A 13,041-nucleotide genomic window follows, 5' to 3' on the forward strand; every position below is an offset into this window, starting at 1 on the left:
TGGGTTAGAAATTAATTCACGCTGGCTGAACAAGGAGCAGAGATTGATTCCTGCACCAAAACAAGTAGGCCTGAGATTCATCTGATATTGGACCTCAATTAAATTACATCAATGAGCTGCAGCCACCTACTGGGTGTCCAAAGGCAGCTTGCTGGCAAAGAGGCCTGCAATATCCTAATAAGCATGTGCTTTCTGCCTGCCATATTGGAGGTTTAGGTGTCCTAAAATGTGCAATGCACCATTAAATTTCTAGGCTATTAAGTCTCATGCCTAGAGGCCCAGACCAGCATACTGATCAGGCAGGCCTTTGGAATGGTCAAGCAGTGCTTCAGGTGACTGGCAACCATTTCATATATGTCTCTGAAACAATAGCTAAAGTAATTCTGCATTCTGTGTAACACTGTCATTGCTAAAGGTATATCAATTGATTGACAAACTTCAGACGCCAAAACTGAAGCAATATGAAGAAGGACATTCACATACACCCCACATATAAAGAAGCACCAATGGTTGTATGAGAAGCAACAGTCATTGAAGCATGGCTTTTCCCCTGAGCATTGGCCATCATATATCTGTCTTGTTTTGGCTGTAATGTTATCTGTCCTATAAGCTTGGGTACTCTGGCCTTTCATTTCACCAATAACTCACCCACATCAATATGTATTAACATCCCCTGGTGATTATAGAACAGGCATAGGTAGCCTTTATTTAATTGCATTGTGTATGACTTTGTAGGACTGCATGTTCATCCTAAGCAGTTTTGCGCCTTTTAACAAAGTATAGGGAAAGACTCCTGGGACACAGCCTTGCTAAATGGGAGCACAAGGCAGAGGTTCGCCTCTCACAGTGAGGCCTAATTATCTGTTCCATTCCTGGGATGAGGGGAATCGCCCTATGAGGAAATATTGAGTACTCTAGGACTATATTCCCTGAAGTTTAGAAGAACGTGAGGTGATCTAATTGAAACATATGACATTCTTAAGGAGCTTGACAGGATCAATACTGAAAAAATTCTGATTCTGTCTGGTGAACCTAGAATATAGGGTCACAATTTCAGAATAAGAGGTCAGCCATTTAGGACTGAGATGAGGAAAAATTTCTTCACTCAATGGGTTGTGAATCTTTGGAATTCTCTACCCAAGAGAGTTGTGGATGCTCAGTAGTTAAGTATATTCAAGTAGTTAAGTATATTCAAGGGAATTAAGGGATATGTGGATAGTGCAGGAAGGTAGATTTAAGGTAGAAGATCAGCCTTGATCTTGCTGAATCGCGGAGAGGCTCAAAGGGGCAAACGGCCTACTCCTGCTCCTATTTCTTATGTTCTTATGGTCTACTGTATGTCAATGCTCCACAACAGGAGAGGAGCCTTACTGTATTTACCCTTATATGTGCAGAACTATGATGTGTGAAAAAAGGACATTTAGGTGTATTGTGTTCTGTTCTGGGGCAGGGTCTAATTCAAGTCTCACATATAAGTTTCTTGAGCCACTTACTAGGGAAGAATAGCTGAGGTGGTTTCCCACTGCCCTCTTCACAGATTTTATTTTCAGAGTACATCCTCCTAGGTGGGCTACAACCAAGGATAAATCTACCCTTTACAGTGGTGGGTGGGTGGGGAGGGCCATTTGCACCCAGTCACAGGTACCTTCGCTGCATGCCAAACTAGTACTGAGAGCTGGCACTCCACTCTCTGCTTGCTGGGGCTACTTGGAGCTTGGCCCGAACCCAACACTCCGCTAGTTGTGGAAATACAACCACTGAACCAGTGGTCACTCCATCTGATGTGAGTACCCCACTGGATGCTAGCCCAGAATTTAGAGACAATATTCTAGTTTCCACCTCACCAGGTTTACATGTAACACAGAGGAAATAGGTGTAACTAGATGAAAGGCAAAGTAGAATTGTTTGTGCATTTATATATCTCTGTGTTGTTTTGGTCCTTGTGCTTCCTCTCAAACCAATGGATTCTAATCTATCTCCTCTACATGCTGTCTCCCAGGGTAGTAGCAAGACATGGCCATAGAAACATCTCTGTGTACATCAGTATCAGTCCCAGGTAGTGCCACTCCCCTATCTGAGGGTCAGCCCTATGTTCCACAACATTTGTACTGGGCTTGTTGTTTGCACAGAACTGCCTCAAAACTGACAGTCAACCAGCAAATCCTGCGTGCTGCCTCATCTATGAGTCACTGCCACCCTGGGCTTCCCTCTCCTCTGCAATTTCATCAACCTCCTGACTTCCCTTGCTGATACCAGGCTGCTAATATAAGGCCACCTTGAATCTGGTGAGCTACATTTGAATTTGGGAATTTCGAGGTTGACCTTCAATTCCAAATTGCATTTGCGGCAAGCTACTCTGGTACATAACAATGACAAAAAATTTGTTCTCTGCTATTATTGCTGTGACTTTGCTGTAGTGAGACATTCTAAGGAAAGGGGTCTATTTTCTTTTTAAATGGCCCAATTTTAATGGGTCTTCTGGTGTGGCCCACCTCCAGCCTTCTGAAGATCCGCATGCCTCATCTGACTCAGCATACAGGTCTGCAGTGTTACACTCTGAACGAGGAAGAAGAAACTCCCAGTGTGGGAAATTCCTGCCCCTACCTCTACCCTCGAACCGAGTCACACTCCCTCTGATATAGCTGACCTTGAAAGGGGTGCCGCTCAGATCAGTAACCAGAGGACACAGAGTTAATGTAATTGGCAAAAGAACCAGAGAGATGAGGAGAAATGTTTTTACACTGTGAATTGTTATGATTGGAATGCATTGCCTGAAAGGGTGGTGGAAGTCCATTCAATATTAACTTTCAAAGGAATTGGTGAAATACTTGAAGGAGAAAATTTTGCAGGGCTATGGGGAAAAGGCAGGGGAGTAGGACTAATCGGATATTTCTTTCAAAGTGCTGGCGCAGGCCCAATGGGCTGAATGGCCTCTTCCTGTACTGCATCACTCTATGATTCAATAACTGCCAAATTAGGTCAGGATCCAGCATAGCTGGATCCCAGCCTGTTTTCAAGCCACAGTTATGGTGGAAGTCCCAAGGAACAGCTGGGGAAATTCTGCCCCATTGATTATATATTCTGCTACATTTACTGTATTGGAGAGTGAAATGAAGTGTGAGGCTGCCACAGAGATTATAGACCTGATTTTGTGAGATCAGCAAGATCTATGCTGGAAATGGCTGGCAGCATACTTAGCTGACCATGCCCAAGTTTGCGAGGTTAGCTCATTTGAATAATTATGATACATTCCAAGCACAACCTTAGCCCTGCACTAAAATAAAAGCAAAATACTGCGGATGCTGGAAATATGAAATAAAAACAAGAAATGCTGGAACCACTCAGCAGGTCTGGCAGCATCTGTGGAAAGAGAAGCAGAGTTAACATTTCGGGTCAGTGACCCTTCTTCGGAACTGGTTCTTCAAAGCAGTTCCGAAGAAGGGTCACTGACCCGAAACGTTAACTCTGCTTCTCTTTCCACAGATGCTACCAGACCTGCTGAGTGGTTCCAGCATTTCTTGTTTTTATTTTATATTAGCCCTGCACTGACAGCTAGGCTAATCAGCAAATGCAAAAATCTGACTAGCAGCTCAAATTTAAAGCATGTGCATGCTTAAATGTAAATTGTTGGATATGGGGTCAACATATTTACAGGCTTTATAAAGCTTCAAGATGGATCTTAGTAAATCTTTTCTTCGACCTCTCCGTTAGTTCCTCTTTTTCATGAAAATCGTACAACGTTATTGAAACCATCAAAAATATGCCTAAAAGTTTCAAAATTGCACACTCTCGAGTAGAAACTAGAAGTAGAAATTAATCCTGAGTCAAATAATGAAAAAAAAACTTTTAACAAGAGTTGTGACTGAATAATCTTATCTTTGGGAAACTGATTAAGCAGACCAGTCATTCATACACCAAAATCTTGTGAGGTATTCTTATACATAAGCCCAAACTTGCTAAGACAGGCAAAAATAAGTTTAGGCTATGCCAATTCACAGGTTAAACTGTGTCCATAGAAAAGGGAGTAAATGATGATTTTGCAATAGAAGCTCTACCCCTTATTTTCAATAGGCTGCTGGCAGTTATAAGCTTGCCAAGAGACCAAATGCAGCAAGGCAGCAATTCATAAAGTGATGCAGCACACCATGAAAGAGGAATTTTATGCTGTGGCATAAAAGTGGCTTAGTTATTCAGAATAGCACAATGGACAGCATGGCTCCTTTGGATATTGAAGAGATAGAGGTTCAGCTCCAGGAGGTATACTAAATGAGGCCTTATTTAGAATTGAAGGCCAACCTCGAATAAAGTCCACCTGGATAGAGGGAAATCACTAAATTAGTGCAATCACCAAGTCCATTATGCATAAATGCAAGTGAGGAAGTCAGGGCAGGTATAAAAACAAGAAATGCTGGAAATACGCAGCAGGTCTGGCAGCATCTGTAGGGAGAGAAACAGAATTAACATAGGAACATAGGAAGATAGGAACAGGAGTAGGCCATTCAGCCCCTCAAACCTGTCCCGCCATTCAATGAGATCATGGCTGATCCGCGGCCTAACTCCATATACCTGCCTTTGGCCCAAAATCTATCTCAGATTTAAAATTAACAACTGTTCTAGCTTCAACTGCTGTTTGTGGGAGAGAGTTCCAAACCTCTATCACCCTTTGCATGAAGAAGTGCTTCCTAACAACTCTCCTGAACAGTCTGGTCCTAATTTTTAGACTATGCTCCCTAGTTTTAGAATCTTCAACCAATGGAAATAGTTTATCTTTATCTAGCCTGTCTTTTCCTGTTAATATCTTGAAGTTAGCGTTTCAGGTCAGTGACCCTTCATCAGTCAGGGCAGGATCTTGGTCCAGGGATTCACAGGTGTGCTTCACCTTGACTTCCTCCCCCTCTTCTTCATCCTCCTCCTCCCCCTCATCATCCATAAGTAAGAAGTTCTATCTTTCCTTTTCCTCTTTCTCTTCCTCGTCATCTTCCTCATTTTCCTCATCCTCTGCCACCTCCCACCCTCCAAACCCCACCCCCCCAACCTTCAATTACTGTAGCAGATCTTCAGGGAAGAATGATGCAAGCTAAGAACAGGTGAAAATTATCCCCTTGGAATTAAAGAGACAAAGAAGTGGGTGGAAGCTTGTAACTATGTGCTATTTCACAGTGATGACACAGTGACCTTGGGTCAAAAACCTGGAACTCCCTTCCTAACAGCACTGTGGATGTACCTACACTAGGTGGACTGCAGCAGTTCAAGAAGGTGGCTCACCACCACCTTCTCAAGGACAATTAGGGATGGGCAACAAACCCTGACCTTGCCAGCGACGCTCACAACCCATGAAAGAATAAAAAAAAGTATGCCGTCACTAACATGACACAGGCACTACGTCCCCCACCCTTGTTATTTCCTGCCAATAAAGAGCGCCTCCCTATCTGATCCATGGGCAAGTTCATGGGGTTGAACTTTTTTGTGTTAGAGATGCCGCCTCTGGTGGTCTGCCTCTTGCACACAGTTGCAACCTTTCTGACAGCGGAACTGGAAGTGGGCGGCACTTCCGCTCCCTCCCTTTTTGCCGGTTCCCACACAATTATGAATGAAAATCAAAATTCCAGTGGTGGGCATACGAGACACGCATAATCAGGCAGCGGGAAACGCTTTTCCTTGGTGGAACCCGACATTATTCAGCAAAGCATCACATACAGCAGGGCTACAGTACTATCATGGAGGCTCATCAGTGTAACATTTTACCCACCCTCACCCATCTTTACACATCTCCCACACTGTCACCCCACTTTGTATTTGTCTGGATTTTTTCATCACCATCATGTCAGCCAGGAGGTAGAGACCAGCCTCACAGTTTAGTGATGCCTCCCTGCAGGTGCTCCTCCAGGCCATCAGGGGAAAGTGGGAGGTCCTCTTTCTTGCAGATGGTATCAGAAGACCCTCCCGCCTGACCAAGGCAGCCTGGACAGAGGTGGCAGAGGAGGTGTAAAACCATGAGGTTCAATAGTTAACCTGGGTGCAGTGTAGGAAACATGTCAATGACCTGCTCAGATTGGCAAGGGTAAGTGATGCGGCTGAATCTTCACAAATGGTATCTCGTGAGGTCCTCAAACCTTTATGCCTGCCAATGGGCATCCATGCCAGGTGGGTGGATGCATGATCAGCCTTGGTGCCGCATAGCAATTGTGTTCAGAGCATGTGGAAGTCTGGAGTCTGATTGCGCTTGGATGCAGCTGCGACTGACTGGCCAGAATGAGTGATGGGGATGCATGCAGACAAGGGGTGTTAGGTATCACTTGACATGCCATTAACTTAGCACTTCCTCATGCAGGATAAACAAACACACAATCAGCGTGAACACACAAAGACAGGGTGGTGTTCCAGATCTTAGACTCCTGACCCCAGCAGAGGAGGAGACGGTCCAGATAGCAGGAGAGGAGGGAGGATGAGCCATTGTGAACAATGAGGCATAAGGATGAAGAACCAACCTTACTGTTGATGCCATATCGGCACGCAGGAGGACTGTGCAAATAAAGTGATGTACTCATGTTGTTATGATGCACACTCTGCTTCTGTTTGTTCTCCACTGCAGGTGCCCACAATCGCATGACTACAAGCCAGCAAGCTGTTGATGCTGCCTCTGGGGACGATGATAACAATGCCCCAGAGGGTGCATCCTCTTCTGCATCCTCTGCCAGCGCAGTTACATCCACATGGTCCGTGGCGGGGGGGGGGGGGGGGCATGTAGAATCAGGGTCACAATCTGGTGGGCACGGTACAGACATGTCCCAGCAGCAGAGGAAGAATATTACAGCTGGGTCCCTAACATGTGGAGGTCTGCAGGGGACCAGGACCCTTCTGAGCCTCACGCTGATGATAGTCCTCTGGTTGAGGCCACAAGAGGTCTGCTGGAAATGTATGGCATTGAATGTATGGGGAACATATGTTGGAGATGCCAGAGGTCATGCGCAGCTTTGCACGGGCGATAGAGGAGTCTATGCAAGCGATGATATCTGCCATATCCCAGGCATTTGAGCATATGGCTTCCTCCATGGAGAGGGTGGTGACCGCTATGGAGGGTCAGGTTGAACAATCGACCCATATGTGCTCAGACCTGCATTCCATCGCTGTAGCTGTGGGCTCTGTGCATTAGTAGCTAAGTGAGAGGGGGACGAGGCACCTGGACCTCCCTCTGGGTGCCCCTTCCCCTCAGGAAGATAGGCGGGTGCCATCATGCACCCAGATGGAGGAGGAGTATGTGCCAGCTGCACCGGGGCCTTCCTCTCAGGATACCCCCAGGGTGAGCGGCATCTCCTCTTCACCGCCCCCCCCCGACATTGATCCCCTATCTCCAGCAGGAGAGGCGAAGGGGATGCCCCTGAATCAGTACAGGAGACGCCCAGTAAGATGGATCACTCAAGGCCCCAAACCTCCAGAGGTCAGCTGCCATGGTCATCCAGGGCAACAGGGCAGCACAATGAGCAGACTGCCACCACCTCAGCTGTTGATGTCAGGGTTGCACCAAGACCTAGTGGGAGAAAGTGTAAACTTAAGGAGTTATGAGCATGGCAGTGGCATGGGTGGTTAAATCAACAATATGACACATGTAAATAGTTTACAGTATATTTTTTCTGCTTTTTTGTACATTTTTGCCATTTCTTGAAATTTGCCTAGATAGAGAGCTAATTGTAATGGAACGCCTCATAGCTGATACGCTTTGATGCTTACAAAGGAGTAACAGACATGACCTTTATTGTTGAAAATGTTTTGTTTGTACGTTCATTCTTCACTGATGGTTAGTTTGAGTGTGCAGTTTTGCACTCGTCCATCTGTGGGTCATGGCTTCATATGGAGGCTCAGCTGGCTCTCCCTTCTATGCCTTACAAAGGAGTTTGTCCGAGTCTACTCACAACCCGGAGACATTAGATGGTACTGGTGAACTCAAAGTAATGTTATGATGGTGCTGGTTCTGATTGAGCGATCATAGCTGGATGATGGACATATGTCCAAGTGTGGCACAGAGTTCTGCAAAGCTCCACGGCCCGTGCAATTGTAGATGGCAGAGGACGCCTATTTTGAACTCAGAGCACTAGGGATTTTGGTAGGGGTAGGTCAACATCCCAGGAAGGCAATGGAGTTATGGCGTTGGAACCATAATCATGTAAGTGCCTCACTCTTGGCTGAAACATGCAAATATAAGGTTGTCTCTGGTATCCCATGCACGTCTCTCCATGACCCTGACATCCATTAAAGGCTCATTCACATTCATGGCCTCCTCCTCAGGCTTATCTAAATCATCCCATCCTGCTGCAAAATATGTCCGCAATGCATTGCCAGGTTGTGCAGTGTATAGCAGACTGTGATTATTCTTAAGACCACTGTGGTGCATACTGCAGAGCCACTCCACACCGTTCAAAACAGCGGAAGTGCATTTTCAACAAGCCAATGGCATATTCAATGATGGCTCTGCTGGAGGCATGAGCTGCATTGTAATGCTCTTCAGCTGTGCTTTGGGGATGCCTCACTGGTATCATCAACCATGTCCAAAGTGGGTAACTCTTATCACCCAGGATCCAGCCATCAACCTGGGTTGGTGCCTCAAAGATTTCAGATAGTTGTGAGTTTTACAAGATGTATGCGTCACGACAGCTCCCTGGGAAATGAGCACAGACCTGCATTATTTTTCGCCTGTGGTCACAAACCAGTTGAATGTTCAAAGAGTGAAAGCCTTTGTGATTCACAAATGCAGCAGACTGGCCCCAGGGAGCTCTAATGGCCACATGAGTGCAGTTGATCACCCCTTGACTCTAAGGAAACGAGCGATGGTGCTGAAGGTTGTGGACCTTGCTACCTGGCTGTTCTCATCTACTGGGAAATAGATGAAATCACTGGCACAATGGAATATGGCATTATTAACCTCCTTTATGCACCTGTGAGTGGCAGCCTGTGAGATGCCACATAAGCCGTCCGTTGAGCCCCTGAAAGCACCACTTGTGAAAAAATTGAGTGCTGCAGTCACCTTGAGTGCAACTGGCATGGGATTCCCACCAAAACCAAAATGATTGCAGGTCTTGCCGAACAATACTGCATATCTCAGTGACCATTTCATGTGACATCCTCAGATGTCTCTCGCATTGCCTTGCTGACATCTGAAGTTAGTTAGTCCTTATCCTGAGGACTCGTTGACGCACCAGCGGTCTGCCTTCTATGATGCCTTCCCTGGATGGCATCATTCTGAGCAGCCCCCCCCCATCTTGTGCTGCCTGCTGCTGGCATTGTGGCCTCAGCCACTGAACAGCAAGAGCCCCCTTCTGTCTCATCATCTCCTCTTGCTTCCAAGGTTGCAAAAATATTGGGTGTAAGAGGCCCATGTCATTGCAGCTTTAGAATGTTTCAATGAGACAGGCACTGAAATGAAAAGTTGTTTGACCATGATGTTCAACCATTAAACTCATGAGCAGATAGGTTCTATGCACCTCCCATGTGCACAGCAACAACTCCAACCATCCAACACTAGTCCCCTCACACTTCGATCTACACTCCTGGCATGCCCATGTGATTTATCATCTCATTTTCCTAAATGGTCCTGGTTCAATTCAAGACGAGATCGTCCACCTTCAACCTTCCTCCTGCAACCTTCCAGCTTGCCCCCATCACCCTTGAACCACCCAACATTATTTTGCACCTTCACTCTTTGACCCTTGAACCACGCCCCCCCCCCCCCCGCCATTTCACTGGACCATGTAAATTTACGTGTCTACATGCCATCTCTCCCCGCCTGTGCCCACTCTCACCCTAGAGCCTCCAGCCATCATGTAGTCATCCAATCCCGTGTCCCGCCCTACAAGGCCTTCCAAAACCCAAACACGACTCTAGACCAGCCTCCCTACCTAATCACACTGCTCCCTGTAACTTTGACAGTTCCGTCTGCCAGCCAGCGCCCTGAGTTCGCCCCAGAGGACCCCACATTGACAGTACTGACCCCTCCCTTTAGGCCCATCATGCGCCTCACCTTCATTATATGCTCCACCCCCACACCACCATCACCACCGAGTCCACACCCAGACGGCTAGGCCCTTCCCTTCTCTGCACCTCCAGGCACCCGAACCCCACTGTCTGCCCTCCCTAGCTTCCCTTCTCTGCACCGCCAGGCACACGAACCCCAATCTCTTAAAGCTTGCCCCTCAACACGATCCACCCTTGCTGGTCCCAAGCCTGGAGCCAAACATCCATTCCTTGTGCCGAAGAATTCAAGAAAGAAAGCCACTGACCTCAGACACAACTGCAAAAGTTGACTGGTGCACGCCACCTTTAAACAGATGTGAACCGGGTTCCACGAGATTACCATGCGCCGCTGACTGGTTCTAGCAGGTAGGACTTAATTACAATTAATTATAAGGGAATGAGTATTCATGGTTTGCAAATGTATTAAAATTTGGAACCCACAGGATGGCGTGAGGTCCAATCCTCCACAAAAACGCCGCTGACTTAATCTGTAAACTTAAACCCCCGTCGGGAAATCGGGATATCAACTCCTGCCTAATTAAGTCACCCCACCTGCTACGAAACTCGCTCTTGCAGGCCCCATAAAATTCCCCCCGCTGTGTGCAGGTTTCTCCTTCAACAAGATTAAGGAAGTACAGTGAAGGCTAGCAACTGAGGATGGCCTCCAGGTGTCAGTGAAAAGCTGATGAAAAAATGTGGTGGTTTCAACTTACTTAACAGGAGAAAGGAGTTTTAATGTTTTGCATGCAAGTAAATGCTGTTACGGGAGATGTTGACACATACTTTAAGATCTTCTTAACCATAGTGTAGTGTGAAGGGTTAGTTATATAATTCTTAATTTTAAGGAGTGAAATGGTACCCAAGGAAGAAAGGGAGAGTGGCTTGTGTGTTACTTGCCTAAGCTGAGTCAGGTCATTAAACATGAAGCACTCTGTAGTTCTAAGATCAGACATTTAGCACTCAGCACCAGTGCCACCTCCTCTCACATGAAACAAGACATATTTTGTTACAACCTCCTGCCATGAAGATTAAGCAATCTGTCATTCTCATCCAGGAAGATTTGGAGGTTACTCAAAAAAAAATTATGCTCTTCTTCTGTTCCTCTTCACCATGTCCTGTGCCTCTTTCATCTGACTGTGATTATCTGCCACAGCAGAATCTTTCTTGAAATGTGGCATAAAAACACATATGAGCCATCCAGTGCAGCTGAGTGACCCAAACAGTTAGCTGTTGTTCCCTCAGCCTCTCCTTCAATCTTCAGACAGATTTAGTTCTTTTAAAGGCTTCACTCTAATTTCCAAGCACCCTGTTTTACACAGGATTTGCACCAAAGCATCTTCCAGCGGATATGCAAATGAACCGTTTGACCAAATTCTGGCAGATCTTGCACAATTCACTGCACGGACTTTTGGGTCCAGCTTCCATTATTTCTATGTGTCAGCTGTGGCTCAGTTGGTAGCACTCGTGCCTCTGAGTCAGAACATTGTCGGTTTAAGTCCCACCACCCCAGAGTCTTCAGCAGAAAAATCTAGGCTGACGTTCTGGTACAGTACTGTGGGAGTGCTGCACTGTCTCAGGTGCCATCTTTCAGATGAGACATTAAACCGAGGCCCTATTTGCTGTGGATATAAAATACCCCATGGCGTGGGAGTTATCCCTTGTGTTGTGGATAATATTTGTCTCTCATTATCATGTTGCTGTTAGTGGGAGTTTGCTGTGTGCAAACTGGCTGCCACATTTCCTACATTATGACAGTAACTACACTTCAAAAGTACTTCCTTGGCTGTCAATTGCTTTGGGACATCCGAGGTTGTGAAAGGCCCTATATACATGCAAGTATTTCTTTCTTTCATTGACAATTAATCTATTTATTTCCTGATGGGGTGACATATTATTATAGCACCAGTATGACAACGTAGGAGTTTATTTTCTGGAATTTCCAATAGACTATTCTCCCATTCTTACTGGACTGTTAGGGCAAGTTAGAAAGTAGCCACAGGGAGGAGGGAAAATCTCACTGTCACTTTCACTCACTTCCCTGAAAACATTTATGGGCAGTATTATTTGAGATCTGCCTGCCTCCTGCCTCCTTGACTGAGGATTAGCATGTGATACAGAGAGATGCAAGTGTGCTGAAGGCAGAATGAAAAATAAAGATCTATTTCCAGCTAAATAGACATGGCAACAAGCAGGCTACAATATGAACATGAATGATAATTTCACTGCATGGAAGTGAAAAGTCTGGTTTTAGGCAGCATTTGAAAAATGTATTACTGCATCAGTTTTAAAAATGTGAAAAAGCTCCTGTAGATTACTACTACCAGTATTATACTTTAGTTGCACATTTTTTAGATGGTGGAGAACAAACTAAAAAAAGTGATATGATTTTGTTTGCTATTTTTTGAAAAAAAATTAGATTTTCGTTGGTGAACTTTTGTTTACATCAGTGGACAGGATGTGAATAGTAGAGAGAATGGAACATTTTTTTACTTTTGATAACTATGATTAGTGTCAAATACTGCTGGGTGGGTACAGCATAGATCAGATGTACAATAGGGCCCTTTACACTCTCGCACCTAATATGTGCTTTGCCTGAACCTCAGAACCACAATAGCCTGAAAGCTACTTTTTAGTACTACAATGTATCAAATAAACACTAATAATTTAATAAACTTGTGTTTTGGTGGTCTTACTCATTAGTTCACAGGAATTATTGCCAGAGAGGAAACAGTCGCACATAGCACAGGAAGATTAGACATCCCATTTCCTTCCTTGTCAGAGAACAGCCACAAGCTTAGAATTTGTATAAAATGGCAAAAGGGCCTAGAAATACAGCCATCCAGCACCTGTATTTTGGGCACTAAGTGACCTATTAAGTCCTCAAAATGGGAGACAAAAAGTGCACACGCAATTCTGGCTGCAAGTGCACCACCTGCCATATTGGTAAAGGTGGTCATGCTGGCAACACACACTTGCAGCATTCAAATTCAAGAATAACATATATAAATTAGGGCCCTGCAATTCTTGCAGGATCCA

Source organism: Heterodontus francisci, chromosome 17 (assembly GCF_036365525.1).
Source record: "Heterodontus francisci isolate sHetFra1 chromosome 17, sHetFra1.hap1, whole genome shotgun sequence".
Classification (NCBI taxonomy): Eukaryota; Metazoa; Chordata; class Chondrichthyes; order Heterodontiformes; family Heterodontidae; genus Heterodontus; species Heterodontus francisci.